We start from the raw sequence: 19,390 nt of genomic DNA, 5'->3' as shown, positions 1-19,390 counted from the left end.
GTACTTCCTTCAGACTTATCTCCTGCAAAGTGGGTTGTATCATATGGTCAGTTTTAATAGAATGGTTTAGATGATCACCTTCAATTCCGATGTGTTGCCAGAATTGCGAGCTTGAAGGGTGATTGTTTGGTCTCCTACGCGAAGCGTGAGCTTACCTGTGCCAACATCAATAATTGTTTTAGCAGTTGCTAAAAAGGGCCTTCTTAGAATTAAAGGAGTGTTGCTATCCTCCTCTATGTCTAAAACAATGAAGTCAACGGGAAATATAAATTTATCAATTTTAACTAGCACATCTTCAATAATACCCCTAGGAAATCTTATAGTTTTATCTACTAATTGAATGCTCATCCTAGTCTGTTTGGGTTTCCCGAGACCTAATTTTTTAAACATTTTGTAGGGCATGACTTTGATACTAGCCCCTAAATCAGTTAATGCCTTATTAACATCTAAACTACCAATTAAGCAAGGAATCGTAAAACTCCCTGGATCTTTTAGTTTGTTTGGTAGCTTATTTTGCAAAATAGTTGAGCACACTGTGTTTAGCTCCACATGCGATGCCTTGTCCAACTTCCGTTTATTTGCTAAAATCTCCTTTAAAAATTTCATTGCATTTGGCATTTGCGACAGGGCTTCAATAAACGGTAAGTTAATGTGTAATTTTTTTAAGAGTTTAAGGAATTTACCAAACTGTTCATCTAAGCAGTCTTTCCTTATCGCGTTAGGGTATGGCACACGAGGTTTACATTCGACGTTCACTGATTTGTTTGTATTGTGATCTACCTCACCTCGACCTTTGCTTACCACAGTTTTTTGCCTCGGTTCTGGCTCAGGCTCAACAAATCCTTCTTCATCTTGAATATTAATTGCGTTAAGCTGTTCCCTTGGGTTGGGTTCAGTATTACTTGGCAAGCTACCTTGTGGTCGTTCGGAGATTAGTTTGGAAAGCTGGCCTATTTGAGTTTCGAGCCCTTGGATCGACGTTTGTTGATTTTTAAGTGCTCTCTCGGTGTTCTGAAAATAGGTTTCTGACACCGATATAAACTTTGAGAGCATTTCTTCAAGGTTCGACTTATTTTCCTATTGGTAGGGTGGTTGTTGAAAACCCGGAGGATGTTGTGGTCTTTGATTTCCTTGACCGCCCCACGAGAAATTGGGGTAGTTCCTCCAACTTGCATTGTAAGTGTTACTATATGGATTGTTTTGAGGTCGAGGATTATTACCCATGTAATTTAATTGCTCGTTATCCATGTTGTAGCCATAAGGTTGGTATTCCGAATGGTTTGGTCCACCTCCACTTGCTTCGCACTACATTACTGGGTAAACCTGTGAAGAACTAAGAAAACCATCAATCTTTTTATTTAGAAGTTCTACCTGGTTTGACAGCATAGTAACCGAATCGACGTTATAAATGCCTGCTGCTTTAGTTGGCTTAGTCCTCATGACTTGCCACTGATAGTTATTCATTGACATCTAATCTATAAACTCATAGGCATCCTTAGGCGTTTTATTGTTGATGGTTCCGCCAGTAGCTACGTCAACCATTTGTCGAGTCAAAGGATTCAAGCCATTATGGAATGTTTGAACCTGAAGCCAAAGCGGTAACCCATGGTGAGGGCACCTTCTCAGTAAGTCTTTGTATCTCTCCCATGCATCGTACATTGTTTCTAAGTCCATCTGCACAAATGAAGAGATATCATTACGTAATTTAGACGTTTTAGACAGCGGAAAGTAATTGAGTAAAAATTTTTCGGTTATTTGTTCCCAAGTATTAATTGACCCTCGTGGTAACGAGTTCAACCACTGTTTAGCTTTATTCCTCAATGAAAAGGGAAACAACCAAAGACGTATGGCATCATTAAAAACACCATTGATTTTGAATGTATCGCAAAATTCCAGAAAGTTTGCTAAGTAAGCGTTGGGATCTTCATCCTGCAAACCGTCAAACTGAACAAACTGTTGTATCATTTGAATTGTGTTAGGTTTCAGTTCAAAAGTATTTGCAGCTACAGCAGGTCTAACTACGCTAGATTCAGTTCCTGTTAAAGAAGGTTTATCATAATCACACATAGTGCATGGAGTAGGATTTTTGATTAGCCGCAATTGCAAGAGGTAGCTGATTGTCTTGGTTTTTAGCCATCTCTTCGGTTGGGATTTGAGTATCGTCATCTTGCTCGTTCTCTGTGTATCTTAAGCTTCGCCTTATTCCTCTTTGGTTTTTGCGTACTGTACGATTGATTTCTTCGTCAAAAAGTAGTAGTCCTGACGGGTTTCTTCTAGTCATAAACTATAAAAACCTGCCAAGAGAAATAAAAAGTAAATTAATAAATAACAATAATAATAAATTAAATTGCAAAAAAAATAAACGGCTAAAGTAATAAAAATTGAGTGTTCCTAATATCTTAGTCCCCGGCAACGGGGCCAAAAACTTGATTGCGTGATTTCGAGATAGGTTTTAAATATTTATAATTACTCATTCTTGAAACTGACTATTATCGCGATGTAGGCAAGTGTACCTATCGAACAGTAGTATAGTTTTAGCAAGACCGGATTGTCGAACCCAAAGGAACTAAAAGTACTAGTAATGACTGTCTTTTTATTATCTAGCCTAAGAATAAGGAGGTTTTTTTTAACTAACTAATTATCTAAACTAAGAACTCACAGAGAATAGAATTGGGAAATTGCTTTTGTGAAAATCGATTGAATGAAGGCAATACCTAAGGAAAAATCCACCTAGACTGTACTTGTTATTCTGGCTCCGAATCGGACGATTTATTCATTTAACTTGTTCCGTAGAGACCCTTAAGTTATGTTATTATCCCTATTCAAGACTAATAACGTCTAATCCCTAGATTGAATAACCGAGACTTTTCTCTAATTAACACACTAGGGTTGCATTAACTCGATCTATGGATCCCCTTATTAGGTTTCACCCTAATCTGGCAAAATCTTGTCACCCTATGTCTAGGGGCGCAATCAACTCCGCTTAATTATGACAAATGTACTCTTAAACAGGGTCTATTCCTTCTCTGAACAAGAGCTTATCTTGAATCAGTATCCTGGGATATCAAAACAAGAACTAAGAACACATAATTAAGAACAAGTTAAATATTTATCATACGATTCAAAAATTAAAAACAAGATTCGTATTAAGTTTCATTCCCCTTAGGTATTTAGGGGTTTTAGTTCATAACTAAACAACAAAACATCTCAGAATAATAAAGAATACAAAACATAAAGAAAACCCAAAACTCCTGAAGGGAAATTGAGGAGAGATCTTCAGTTTTGATGATGAATCTGGCTTCTGATATGGATCAATCGGCTTTCTTGGGGTAATTCCTTGCCCTCTTATACTGTGTGTCCCTTTCTTCCTCCTTTAGGGTATTTATAGGCTTTGGAATGCCTAAGAGCCCTCAAAATTAGCCTTTTCCGAATTGGATTCAATTTGGGCTCGGCAGGGACACGTCCATGTGACACGCCCGTGTACGATTACTTCAAGCCATGTTCGAGCTTGCCAAATTGACACGGCCATGTGGTCTACCGGTGTGAGGCGGTTTAGGCCGTGTTGATTTCGTACTTTGGCCCAGTTTCTCCTTTTTTGGCCCGTTTCTCGTTCCTTTCGCTTTCCTATGCTCTCCTAGGTATAAAACATGAAATTAAAGCACTAGGAGCATCCAATTCACCAATTCTAATGGGAAATCATCCATAAAATGTGTTAAACATGGGGTAAAAATATGTATAAATTACGGTTTATCATATCCCTTTTAACTTAAAATCACATAAGCATGCTTAACATTCAAATCACATATATGCACTTTATATCAACATTTCACATTTTATAAATCATGGGAAAATCACATATGCCATAAGATCACATAACATGAGAATGAGATTTTCAGACATTTCATATCAATAATAATCATTAAGATCACATAATATGCTTTTCACAATATATACGGTTTGGAATCACTTACTTGACATAGTCCATATCGGTGGGTTTTATCTCTCTTAATGGACACTTAAGGTATCCTCATCAAACATAATTTAAATAATAATGATTTTAACCAATATAAAACATAGTTATTCAACCACTAGATTACACACTTCCTAATTTTTATTCTAACAAAAAATATTTAAAAACATGGGATGTCCTTCGCTAAGGGTTTAAATTATTGACATAGGAATATAACTCAATAGTTAGATTAAATTAGTTCATTAATTTTTTGGAAAAGTCCAGGTTAATTGTAACAGCCTGTTTTTAGGATTAGTCGAAATAGTGGTTTCGGGGCCACCAAATCTGGTGAGTAGGTTTGTAAATATTATATTTAATATTTACGAGTTAATTGTGATTTTAAAAAGGCTTTTGATATTGTGATTTTTGTTTTATAAGAGATTTATTAAGTTCAAGTGGTATGACCCTAAGGTCAAGTGGGTTTAGAAAATGAAGAATCGGGACCTCATTTTTATAAACCGAGTCATAAATATTTTTATAAATAATTACGGAGTGGACCTAAAGATAGTATTAAAGTTCGTTGATAAATTTTATCATTTCGATTGTTAATTAAGCAAAAAGGACTAAATCACGTACAATGCAAAAGTTGCATTCTAATTGTTTAAGTGTTTATTTGCTATATTATACTAAAGTAGAGTCCCTATTTATTAATTAAACCATTATTTTATGATAGTGGAGATTGGTGGTTTGGCATATATGAAATTATGTATTATTATAAGGGATAAAAAGGTAAATGGTATATTAAAATGTAATAATGGCCATGCAAATTTATCTCTTGGCCGAATATTGAGGAGAAAAAGAAAGCCATTGCAGCTTCCTTAGTTTCGGCACTTGCATGAATTGATTTAGGTATGTTTTGTGTTCAGTTTTTAATAATTTTTTATGTTTTTGAGATCGTTGCTTCGTATTCTAGCTAGCCCGTATCTCTGATTTCAAAATTTTTAAGTATTTTGAAAGTTACCATTGATGAATATTGTAGTTTTTTATGTTAGATGATGAATTTGGAATGTTGATTTATATTTAAAAGTAATTTGTTAAGTGATTTTAATGAATTTTACAATTTGGGACTAATTTGTCAAATTGATAAAAGTACAAGGATTTAATGTGAAATTGTTGCATAAATGGGCAATGTTGGATACTATGAACATTCGTTTATCTTGGTTTTGTGTTAAACATGATTAATTTGCATGTTGTGGGCTCAGGGACTAAATTGAATAAAAGTAAAACTTTAGGAGCAATTTTGCAAAAAATGTAAACAATGACCAAATTGTATGAAATGAAGTGTTTTACTGTCTAAATTAATGTATTGAATGAAATTATTGATTTAGATCAAGATCGAGTGGAAAATCAAGAAAAATAGAAAAATTACCAAAATGCCCCTGAACTTTGATATCTCTACAACTTAGCCAGGTAAGTTCGTATGTTAATAAGCATTATTATAATTGATATTTAATGCTTTATATTGAATGGTTGATGATTATAATTGTACGAAAATATTTGAGATAGCTTCGACTATGCATTGGCACTTAGTGTGCAAGATCGGGATAGCTTCGGCTATGCATTGGCACTTAGTGTGCGAGATCAAGATAGCTTCAGCTATGCATTGGCACTTAGTATGCGTGATTGAGTTAGCTTCGGCTACGTATTGGCACTTAGTGTGCAAGATTCCCGAGTAACCAATAATACTCCATATAGTTCAATGTGTAAATGAAAGATGTGATTGAATATGAGATTGGTACGATATGGTACAAGTATGTATGGAAATTTGTACGAGATGGTACAGGTATGTACGAAAATTCAATTGAGTATTGAATCCATGAAAATTGTGAATTCATGATCATTGAGGAAATGAATATGTAATAATAACGTGATTAATGGTTTGGTAATATATTATGTTATATCACTTGAATAGTGATTGAATAATAAATTTGGTTGATGATTTCATGTTAGACTTTTGGGTCAAAATAAATTGCGATATGCCCCATTTTATTCATTTAAATTGTGGCTCAACTGTTATGAGAAAAGGGTAAAGAGTGGCAAATTCTTAGATTTGAATTGCTATTGAAAGCATGGAAAAGAACGAGTTTTGGATGATTTATAGATATTTAGCCATATGCTTGATATGTGAATACACATAAGTAATGTAAACTTATGTCATAATATTTTATGATAATTTTCTAGTTCATGTGATGTTTATAATTTAAAAGCTAATGTTGTTTAGGCTAAGGCCAAGACATGTTGGATTCTCTTAAATGGATTATGCTTATAAATTGAAGTTATAAGCTTTGTTTCTTTGAATTACGAACTTACTAAGCTGTGAAGCTTACTTTGTGTTATTTTTCTATGTTTTGTAGTGCCTCAGATGTTTGCTCAGGTTGGAAGTCAACGGAGATCACATCACACTATTCGGTTATTAACTTACGGTATTTTTACACTTTGGGTTTGGATATATGGCATGTATAGGCTAGTGTTAAGATGATATGATTTGAGTGGTGATTTTAACTATGTGATTTGGCTTCTAAATGTTGATATGTATTTGGCCATTTAAGTTAGCTTAAAGTATGTGCTTGATAAATGATATATGTGATGTATATATAATGCTTTTGTGGTGGCATATCTTAGTATGAAGTATAAATGATGAATTGATATGTTTAAGAAACATGATTTAGGTGATAACAGATTGAGAAAAATGCATAAGGAAGATAGGAAAAATTATTGATAATGATATGTTGTTTTGGATATGTTTAAGTTTGAGTTTTGAGTAGTGATTTGGATTGTGATATAATGGCCTAATCTGTATATGAATTTGGCATGTTGTAATTGCCTATGTGTGTATTGAAATGGCATGAAGTGTGGTGTTTAAGTATGCTTGTGGAGGGTGAGAAATGTGGCTTTAACCAAGCCTATTTTCACTTCACACGGCCGAGCACACGGGCGTGTGGCTCGACCGTGTGTGACACATGGCCTTGGTACACGACCGTGTGATCCAAGTCAATATGTATGTCCTGTTTCCCCACGGCTTGGACACGGGCGTGTGGATGACATACGGACTAGATACACGGGCATGTGGTCTGGCCGTGTGAGGTAAGTCAGTGAGCTTCACGGGGTTGAGCACGGGTTGGGACACGACCATGTGTTCCTAATTCGAATGTCCACACGGCCAGAGCACGAGCGTGTCTCTTGGCCGTGTGAGTGACACGGCCAAGGCACACGGGCTTGTGAGCCTTGCAGAGATGAAAATTTTCCAAGTTTCCAAAAGTTTTAAAATGTCATCAATTTAATCCCGAACCTTTTCCGAGCATGTTTTAAGGCTGCGATGAGCCTAGTAAGGGACAATATGATTGTGATTGATAAAAGTTTTAAATTGTATGCAAGATTTATGACTTGAAAGTGTTTAAATGTTATGATGTAAGTTCGGTAATGCCTCGAACCCTGTTCCAGCTTCGGATATAGGTAAGGGGTGTTACATTAATAATTAGCTCTATTAGGATAAATTAAGTCGAGAAGGATCAATTAGCCAACACAATGGATGAAATTGTAATAATAGGGTTTCACTATTGATTAGTTATTATTTTTAATTTGCATCACCTATTTTCATATCTTTTCATTTTTTTATTCTCTCAAATGATATCATATACCACAATACGGTGCAACAAAACCTTTTTTATTTGTAAAATTAACATTAACTTTATAAATTTGGGTTTATAGTCCAAATAATTTGTAGCTTTAATTATAAAATTTTATATAAACTTAATTTTTTTTAAAAAACCTTATGTTAAGTTATATCTCTTTTTATAGTACGTAAATGAAGTAAAAATTAATATAAAATTTATAATATATAACATTTATATAAAAAAAGTTTTATAAATTATCCAAATCTTTCGTAACATTTTTTATAAATAATATAATTTTTTTCATAACTTTAGAAAGTTATTTTTTTAAGTTATGACACAAAGAACAATATTTGCTTTCCATAAATAAGTGTATTATTTTTATAATATAGCATGGACACATAAATATGTGATGTCCATACTTGGTTATAACTTTTTATAAATAAATATATCGTAACACTTTTATAATATGTAAATTAATTTTTATAATAAAATTTTTGGTAACTTTAGAAATTTTTTAGGGTTTAAATAATATAAGTTTTTGTTATAAATTTATAAAATACATAAATTACTTTTATAATATAACTTTTTAGGATTTATAATATAAAAAATTTTGGCCATAACCATCCTATTCATACAAGTTTATTCTTATAATATAATTTTTATAACTTGTATAAAAATATTTTTTTTAAATTGAATTTAAATATAATTACTTACATAATTACTCCAATTCTCACCTCTACCTCTAAGAATTGGAAAGTATAAATGTGATACTCCAATTGTACCCAATTGAGTGAGATCCACTAATTACAATGATTACTCAAACACTACCTAAGTGTTATCAAAGGATTTCTAGAGTGTTAGCACACTTTTTGATGTTGCTCCTTTGTCTTTGTTCTTAATTGTTGATCATCATCCATCATTGTGCATGTTCTTCTTAAAGTATTTGTGAAATCCATTGCTGAAATTTTGAGTGAGCAGTAATTTTCTTTTCTTTCTAGATCTTCCAAGAGAAAGTAAAATTGCCATACCTTCCATCAACACTGCTTTCAACAGATGGAGTCTAACTTGTTATGATAACATGCCATACCCTTACATCGATAGCTTTGATGAAGGCTCTCATGTGAGCTTTACAATAAGCATAGTTAAATCCACCAAGCAATTGTGTTGAGAGAAGAATCATCCTTCCTTTAGATAGTCTTTAGCTAATAGCCAGGCAATTAGGATCACACTAAAAATAAAATTTTGATGACTCATTCTGATACTCATTAAAAAGTTTGGTTATTAGCAAGTGTTGTATGGCATGTTGTAACTTCACAAAGAAAAATTAATAAAAAGAACACAAATGAATTATTTACGTAACTCGATGATCACCACCAATGTTTGCAAGATCAAGCTCAAAGAATGAATCCACTACAAGGATTAAAACTAAAATCACCATATGAGCTCAATCAAAGTAGCATATCATATGATTATTATAGTCTCGACGTGTATGATGTTATGTGGATAACAACAAGATCCCCTTACTCTCAAATCAGAATAAAAACCCTAAAGTCCCATGCCACAGTACCATAATTTAACATAAAAAGTATCAAATAGAAATAAAGTCCATAAAAATCCAAATCATAAATAAAAGTCCATATTTATTTAAAAACCATTTTTCGAGAGCATCTCTGATGACTGAATTCGAGTCCTAACCACGGGGATTATTTGAAACATATAAGTAAAGTAGGTGAGCTTTAAAGAGCCCAATGTGAGATTAAATAAACACAATCATATACATATAAACATATACATTATACAATCACAATAATCATACCAATTTCATATAACTCAATCTTTCACACTTATACTATGCATGATTATGTCAATGCATATTTTGTAAAACAATACATATTTTGTGAAAACGGACCTACCCTTCTCCGCTACACGCCAATATCGAGTTCCCCAGAAGTTGTCCATCCTAAACACCATTTGTGGACAAGCTACCACTGATTTGCAGATAAATTGCCAGTGATAACACTTTTGTAGACAAGCCACCATTGATATGCAGATATATTGCCACTGATAAATTTTGTGGACAAGCTACCACTGATTTGCAAATATACTGCCACAGCTTCAACCTTTCACAATTACCCACCCCATGCATGTGATATTGAAAATTCACTTTTTAACACATATGGATCACTTTTACACTTATGCGTGTAAACATGCTCTCATTATCACATATCACATGATAATCACCTTTAATATGTTAAACATGCTTTTCACATTAGATCATGGATCTCTATATTTTTAACATATACTATATAAATCTCACATGTTTAAATCATCACGTATATCACATAAGCTATACATCATAGATCATGAGGATGAGATCTATACATACATCATAGTCACAATCATAATCACATCAATTTTCATGTGTTTCATCAAATCACTCGGTTAGAGTCACTTACTTGGTGTACATCTTGATAAGTTTTTCAACTCTTCGTAAATATTTAGTGTGCTCAGGTTTATTATAATTAAGTTATTAATATAATAAAATAACTATATCACATACAAGGAAATAGTAGTGATCCGACACCTTTTATCGAAGATCTAATTTTCCACAATCCTTATTAACGATTTCACTTTGATCTAACTCGCAAGACGAACTAACATGTAACATCCCAATTTTGGGTCTAGTCAGAACAGTGGTTTTGAGACCACAAATCTGAAGTAGAAATATTTTTTTTATGATTGTTTTGAGGTCCATGACATGTTTGCATGATTGTATGAAAGTTTCATGAAGAAATTTTATGAATAAGTGTCCAATTCAACTTTTAAGACTAAATTGCAAAAGTTGCAAAATGTGAGTTCTAGAAGCTTTAAGGATGATTTCCATGGATTATTAATTAGAGGTCCTTAAATAGAATTTTCTTAATTTCTATTTTTATGGAAAAAATGGGCATGAATAGGAAAATTTTGAAAGAAAGGCCTTAAGGGCATTTTTTGTCATTTGGTTAATAAAAGAATAAAAAGGGAAAAATGAAGCCAAAATCTTGTCCATCTTCTCCTACCTTAGCCGAAATTATCAAGGAGCCATAACTAGGGTTTCTTTTCAACTTCCAAGCTTGATAGTAAGTGCATCCAAGCCCCGTTTTTAATGTTTTTTGTATTTTTTAAGTTGTTATCAACCGATCTAGCTATTTCTACCATTATTTTGAGCTAGGGTTCATGTTCAAAAACTTAACCATGTGTGAGATGCATGTATTTTGATGTTTAACGGAGGAATATGAAAGTTTCATGTATGATAAACATCTTTTACTAAGTGGTTTTTCATGAAAACACCTAAAAATGACCTTTTTGTAAAAGTTGTAAAATAGGTGGTAAAAATTTGATTTGAAAGAAAATGTGGGCTGTTATAAGTATGACATAAGTTCGGCTAGGCTTGAGTAACAAAGAAAATAAACACATTTCATTTTACGAGCCTAGGGGCTAATTTGTAATTATGTGAACGTTTAGGGGCAGAACTGTAATTTTTCCAAAGTATGATTTATGGGCTATTTTGAACAATTTGATAACTAAATAAGTGAAATTTTCTATTATAGATCAAGAAAAATGGAGTCCAAACCTAAACCGAGGAAAGAACTAGGTCGTGGACTAAATCGAATAATTAGCCATATTTTGGTACCGAGGTAAGTTCATGTGTAAATAATGCAATGTTTTGTCATGTTTTAATACTTTATTAATGTATGAATTTCTACGTTTAATTGTTATAATGAGTGTATGAACAATATTATGGTCAATGAGAATGACATTGTGAACAAGTTCGACGAAGATGTGACATCGAGAAAATCCCGTTTGAATCTTAGGAATAGATTAGGATACGTGTGACATGTCACTAGGAACTATGTGATTATGAGCTCATGAGATTATGTGATGTATGTAATGTGATCCGTGTGCTGGTCTTGTACGTTCTACCGGTGGCTGGGTAGCCCGACATGTGTTGCGGGTACTTGTCAGCTTGTGTGAGCAGCCCGTGTAGTTACCTCCTGACTATCAACTTGTGTGAGTAGGCCCGTGATTAGCTTGAGAGCAAGCAATGTGTGATATGTGATATTTGGTAGCATGTTGTAACGCCCCCGTACCCGAGACCATCGCTGGAGTCGAGCACGAGGTGTTAACGGACTTAATTCATTAATTAAACAGCTCAAACAATTTATTTTTAAAATTTCTAGACAAGCTGGCTAACTACGTCACAGTCGCTTAAAAATTCATATCTTGAGTTTCGAAACTCAAAATTAAGATCTGTAAATTTTTCATGAAACTAGACTCATATATCTATCTACTAATTTTTTTCTAAAATTTTTAGTTGGGCCAATTAGTACAGTTTATTAGTTAAATTCTCCCCTATTTCATGGTTCAGCTACTCTGACCCCTGTGCACTACGAATCAAATTTCTTTCTGTACAGAAATTAAATTACTATACCGTTTGTTTCACTTAAAAATAGACTTAATAAGGAATCCATACGTATAATTTTTTAGTCCTAATTATTATTACAAAAATTATGGTGAATTTCTAAAGTCAGAACAGGGAATCTAAAAATTGCTCTGACCCTGTTTCACCAAAACATTTATATCTCATAAAATACAACTCTTTTACCTATTTTTTTCTTCCACATGAAAATATATTAATTAAGCTTAAATTCAATATTTTATTAATCATCTAATTCTATCTCTATTATTTTTAGTTATTTTTCAAACTCACATCTCTGCTGCTGTGTGATTCTGTTTTATAGCCAATTTCACCATTTTATGGATTTCATAGATTAGTTAGCACATAAAGCATACGTGTTATCAAATATAATCTCGATTAGCCACTCCAATAGCTAATAATTCTCAAACATTTCCATGCCATCCATGAGCTATATCATAAGATTATATACACAAAAGGATTATAATGCTATACATGCCAGATTCCCTAAATATGCAAGCCACCATACCGAGATGGTCCGTTGATAGTGTGAGTGTGCCTCTGACCGTCCTGATCTCCAAACCAGCTTGACAATACTACAAGGAATGGAAGGGAAGGAGTAAGCATAAATGCTTAGTAAGTTCACATCCGAATAACAAATAACTTAATAAAGCAATTATACCAACCAACATTAGCATAATATCACCAAAACATATATCACATTTCTATTCATCATTCATCGTCTTACTACATTATTGTTGTCGTATCAAGTCTCAACCCGAGGGTTAAGTACATACCTGTCCAAAGTGCCCATTCCATAACTCTTACCAATACGTCACTTGCATCTTGAGTATTCTTCCAGTTCATTAGAATTTTACTCGTTGAACACATCGGAATATAACTCGGATACATGGAAAGTTTGCACATAAGTGACACATTGTAGCCAAGCTACCATGTAACCCACCCATAAGCGAACTCAGACTCAACTCAATGAGATCGGGTGTTCCCATCCATAAGTGAACTCAGACTCAACTCAACGAGCTCGGATGCCTAGTTACATCTCACAAACTCGGACTCAACTCAACGAGTTCGGACGTTCGATTCCATAAGTGAACTCGGACTCAACTCAACGAGTTAGGATGCCCAAATATCCGAATCTATTCCTAAGGTTCAACGAGACTTTCCTCGTTCGTACTCCTTTACCATTCTCCTTGGAATACCAATGACGATACTTTGGTAGTCTTTCACATTTTTCACATAATTCATAAAATTTTTGCATGTTGTCCAACAATGACCACAAAGCATAGAATTGCATGATAACAATCATAATATCGTATAAATAGCATTAAATGATTTAAAATAACTGTTATATTTCAATATTTACATATGAACTTACCTCGTATGCGAAAATAGTCATTTTTACCATTTTGTCCACAACTTGATATTTTGCTGATTTTAGCCCGAATTTTGATTTTCCTTGCTCTATCATTTCAAATATAGCCTAATTAGGACCCATATTATTCAAATCAACCCAAAATCATATTTTGGAAAAATTACAATTTTGCCTCTAAACTTTCACATATTTACACTTTTGCCCCAAATCTCATAAATTAAACTTCATCCTATTTTCTTATGTTTTATGATATGCTTATCATTTTTCCCTTCTACAGCAACATCCAATTCTCACTCTAACATGTACTTATGAATATGAGGTATTTTTACCGATTATGTCATTTTAGTCGTTTCTACGTAAAATTACTTAGAAAAAGTTGTTTAACATAATCTCAAGATTCATATTCTATCATAAAACATCAAAATTCAGGCATATCATTCATGGGTAAATTTTTAAATATAAACCCTAGCTCAAAATATTGGTAGAAACAGGTAAACCGAGCTACGAGGATTTTAAAAATGTAAAGAACATTAAAAACGGGCATAGCAATCACTTACAACCAAGGCTTAAAAGTGTTGAAACCCTAGATATGGTGGAGAGAAAAATTTGGCAGCAACTTATGGAGAAGATGATCATTTTTGTGTTATTTTTCCCATTTTATTTCATTTAATATCAAAATGACCAAAATGCCCTTCCTTATTAAACTTTCAAAAATTCCATCCATGTCCAATTTTTGTCCATAAACTTACAAATTGGTCAAATTTCTATTTAAGACCTCGTAATTAATATTTCAAAGCAATTTCATACTAGAAACTTCTAGAATGCAAATTTTGTAACTTATTCAATTTAGTCCCTAACTTCAAATTAAGCACTTTATGCATAGAATTTCTTCACGAAATTTTCACACAATCATGCAATCATATCATAGACCTGAAAATAATCATGAAATAATTATTTCTATCTTGGATTTGTGGTCCTGAAACCACTATTTCGATTAGGCCCTAATTTGGGATATCACAACTCTCCCCCGCTTTAGGGATTTTCGTCCCCAAAAATCTTACTGGAAAAGTGGTCTTCATTTAGATTCTTCAATTTCATATTCAGTGTCGAAGAACTTTCACTCAGGCGGTGCCTCCAATATATCTCTTTAATTTCTCATATATTTTAAAAGCTTACGGACTCATCTCTAAATTGTTCTTAAATTTTCAACCCTTCTCAGTTTCCCTTGTCATCTTGACATAAAACCCAGATCTCAATTTGGTTAATGGAGACTAGAATTCCAAGAAATCCAACAATCAAAGGGACCTGCACTCTTCCAAAATAATCATACAAATTTTCATCATCGATAAATCACAATCCAATAACATCTGAATCAATTTACAGTACATGTCATTACTCTCTGAATGAATAGGCAAATTTTCACTGTAAGCTTCATACAATTCTTTTTGTATAAGCCTCGGAATAATAATACCATGAATCAGATCCAATCTGAAATTCAACATCAGAAGTTGATCCTCACTGTACTCTTTTAGTTTACTACTCACTATCACATTTTCCTCTTTCCGCTATGGAAATAATTCTGATATAGCCTTGAAAATAATCCTTCTCATTCTCATCCTAATATCAATACTGGCAAAGATAATTCTGGTAGATCCTGATACTCAGCTTTAACCCCATCAACAACTCAAATTTTCTGTGACATCAAATGCTCCAAACTATCACATTACCTTATTTTCATGAAACACGTCACCATTCATAAAACAATGCATTACTGAAAATTAGGAAATCTTTACTCAATGCAGACTAGTCTAGTTCAGACGCTTTGGTTAGCAATATTCTCATCTGTCCAAACCTTGATAACATGTAATAAACTTTTCAGCTTTCGTAAGATGAAAACTTTATCATTCTTAATAGCTTCAACTCATATCAAAATTTTCTAAGAGATATACACTTCTCGTTCAGACTATTTGCCTTTTACTCGTAAAGATATGAAATTCTATTATCACACTTAAAAAAATGATCCTGACATAATTGTCATATGAAATCTTTCAAATAAATAATTCACATAGATTAAACACCCGAGTCGATATAAACACCGTTGAATGACATTTCAAGTAATCCTTTCTTCTAGTTACTAAATAATTCATCATGCAGCCCTTTACTATTCATTTCTTACGCTAATCAAAACCATCTTAATTGCATTAGCTCAAGTAACCAAAATAACTCAATTGAAGTCATTAATTATAATTGACTTACTTGAGAGAAGTAATCCACCATATCGATTGAAACTCGCACTTTTATCACTTATGCCTTTACTGTTGTCAAATCCTTACACAGAAATTTGAGAAATTCCAATATTAAAATCACCACATTACCAAGATCAAATCAAAAGTATAGTCATGCTTGTCATGATTATCACGAGCTGAAGAGCGCACTTCGAACATAAGTCATAATTGACAAATTATGGAATAAAGATAACAAGAAAACCGAATAAAGAAATCCAAGATTGAGAAACCCAGAATAAAGAAATCCAAGATACGATACTATGCTGGAAAATCAAAAACCTAACTCATAGGAAAATATAGAAGATCTCGAAAATTCCTCAGAGAAAAGAAGTCCAGAAGAAAACATCATTTAATCCCACTGGAATCAAATATAACAAGAACAATGTATCCTCCCATACATATATATCAAATTGAGCAATAAGTAGAAGAAACAGTATCATAATATCATACATATCCTCTCATCAATTCTTATCAAACGAAATGTAATAAAATGCTCGAGGAAATACAGTAATACAAATTATAAACCAGTCGGACTACCAATGCATCCATCTAACACCAGGATTAGAAAACATTCCCATATAACAAGAATTTCTTAAAAAGATCAACAGCCATAGAAATTTTTTTCTGAGAACGGATAAATACATAGAACATCTCAGAAGAAACTGTTAAATCTGTCCAGCTGTAACTGTCACACTCAGATATTACACATTTCAAATATCATTTCCCACAACTAGTTCTGCCATCACAAATTTCATGTTAGACCTTTCACTAAAGAAGACCAGTTCTGAATAAATTTTGATTTACACTTTTCTCGACCTTGTATTTGAGTAATTCAATTTACCAAAGTAAATTCATTCTTTAACTGAGACAGTGCATAGCTCCAATAATCTTTATATCAACCTTATACTTTTCTATCTCTAACTTTATTTACCAACTCATTCTTAGTCTCTAATCATGTTTATGATTATTCTATCACTGGATTCTTTAGTTTCTCAACCGGAAACTTATTCAGTTCAAATCTCATGAAATTCCATTATAAACTCCACTTCAGTAAGGGGGAGGGGTTGTAGGGCCTCTGACTCGACTTTCTTATATATATACATATGACACAATTTCCATCATCATAACAACGTCATCAAAATCATATCATTCATTCAGGCAATGCATCATTCATGTTGGTTTACACAAATTTTCTAGTTATCCCATTTAGACAAGTATACTTATGCATGCATCCTATGTTTTCTGGATAGCTTGACTTATCTATTCATTTACTCAAACAAATCATACTCATGACATCATATAAGGGCTAAACAAACATAGATATTTGCATCAAAATCGGAACTTTCATTTCGTGCATTATCATATACATATCATTACAATCATATAATTCAGTCCAAACAATTTAACATAGATAAATTCATTTCATTATAATCATTTATCTCATAAAAAATATCAGTGACATTCATCAACATTCAACGTTCAATCAAGGCAATGACATTTTCATTCATATTATGATATTAGGAACCTTTACTCATACCTCTACGAATTTCTCGTTATCCCTTTCATCTTATCAAGTAAGCCAAGTGCACTACATCATATGAGCATTAAGCAAGTATGGATATTTATCACAACATGAGCTTTCGTCTCACGTGTAATCACACATATATATATCATAAACTTTTATTCATACTTTTTTGAATTGAGACTCATCATAATCGTAATTTTATTCAAACACCTTCGCATCACATTGAACATGGCTAGTGCAGCTCGGTTGGAGAGTACCTCTGTCTAAACAAGACGGTGCTCATACGCGTCGGGAGGCATCACACTATCACGGATCCGTGTCATGTATAGCTAGACTCTTACACATGCTAGGTTAGTCCGAGAACCGACTAAACCTGGCTCTGATACTACCAAATGTAACGCCTCCGTACCCGATACCATCGTTGGAGTCGAGCACGAGGTGTTAACGAACTTAATTCATTAATTAAACAACTCAAACAATTTATTTTTAAAATTTCCAGAAAAGCTGGCTAACTGTGTCACAGTCCCTTAAAAATTCATATCTTGAGTTCCGAAACTCGAAATTAAGATCCGTAAATTTTTCATGAAACTAGACTCATATATCTATCTACTAATTTTTTTCTAAAATTTTTGGTCGGGCCAATTAGTATAGTTTATTAGTTAAAGTCTCCCCTATTTCCAAATTTCTTTCTATACAGAAATCCAATGACTATATCGTTTGTTTCACTTAAAAATAGACTCAATAAGGAATCCATACATATAAATTGTGAGTCCTAATTATTTTTACACAAATTATGGTGAATTTCTAAAGTCAGAATAGGGAATCCAAAAATTGCTCTGACCTTGTTTCACCAAAAAGTAAATATCTCATAAAATACAACTCTTTTACCTATTTTTTTTTCTTCCACGTGAAAATAGATTCATTAAGCTTCAATTTCATATTTTATTCATCATCTAATTCTATCTCTACTATTTTTAGTGATTTTTCAAACTCACGTCACTGCTGCTGTGTGATTCTGTTTTATAGCCAATTTCACCATTTTATGGATTTCATAGATTAGTTAGCACATAAAGCATACGTGTTATCAAATATAATCTTGATTAGCCACTCCAATAGCTAATCATTCTCAAACATTTCCATGCCATCCATGAGCTATATCATAAGATTATATACACAAAAGGATTATAATGCTATACATGCCAGATTCCCAAAATATGCAAGCCACCATACCGAGATGGTCCGTTGATAGTGTGAGCATGCCTCCGACCATCCTGATCTCCAAACCGGCTTGACAAAACTACAAGGAATGGAAGGGAATGAGTAAGCATAAATCCTTAGTAAGTTCACATGTAAATAAAAAATAACTTAACAAAGCAATTATACCAACCAACATTAGCATAATATCAGCAAAACATATATCACATTTCTATTCATCATTCATCGTCTAACTACATTATTGTTGTCGTATCAAGTCTCAACCTGAGGGTTAAGTACATACCTGTCCAAAGTGCCCATTCCATAACACTTACCAATACGTCACTTGCATCTTAAGTATTCTTCCATTTCACTAGAATTTTACCCATTGAACACATCAGAATATAACTTGGATACATGGAAAGTTTGCACATAAGTGCCACATATGTAGCCAAGCTACCATGTAACCCGCCCATAAGTGAACTCAGATTCAACTCAACAACCTCAAGTGTTCACATCCATAAGTGAACTCAGACTCAACTCAACGAGCTCGGATGCCTAGTTACATCTCACGAACTCGGACTCAACTCAACGAGTTCGGACGTTCGCATCCATAAGTGAACTCGGACTCAACTCAACGAGTTCGGATGCCTAAATATCTGAATCTATTCCTAAGGTTCAACGGGACTTTCCTCGTTCGTACTCCTTTACCATTCTCCTTGGAATACCAATGACGATACTTTGGTAGTCTTTCACATTTTTCACCTAATTCATAAAATTTTTGCATGTTGTCCAACAATGACCACAAAGCATAGAATTGCATGATAACAATCATAATATCGTATAAATAGCATTAAATGATTTAAAATAACTGTTATATTTCAATATTTACATATGAACTTACCTCGTATGCG

The 19,390-nt window shown here is 33.2% G+C and overlaps 1 non-coding gene across 1 annotated transcript; it reads left to right on the top strand.

The window, feature by feature from the left end:
* The first annotated feature begins 1,600 nt into the window (after positions 1-1,600).
* LOC121211578 (small nucleolar RNA R71) lies at positions 1,601-1,707 on the top strand. The gene has a single exon (XR_005906800.1). It is a non-coding gene; the product is annotated as a small nucleolar RNA R71 (small nucleolar RNA).
* Positions 1,708-19,390: the final 17,683 nt, after the last annotated feature.

This window comes from Gossypium hirsutum, chromosome A12, assembly GCF_007990345.1.
Source record: "Gossypium hirsutum isolate 1008001.06 chromosome A12, Gossypium_hirsutum_v2.1, whole genome shotgun sequence".
Classification (NCBI taxonomy): Eukaryota; Viridiplantae; Streptophyta; class Magnoliopsida; order Malvales; family Malvaceae; genus Gossypium; species Gossypium hirsutum.
Note: the sequence above shows the minus strand (reverse complement) of the source record. Positions and strands in the feature narration are given on the sequence as shown.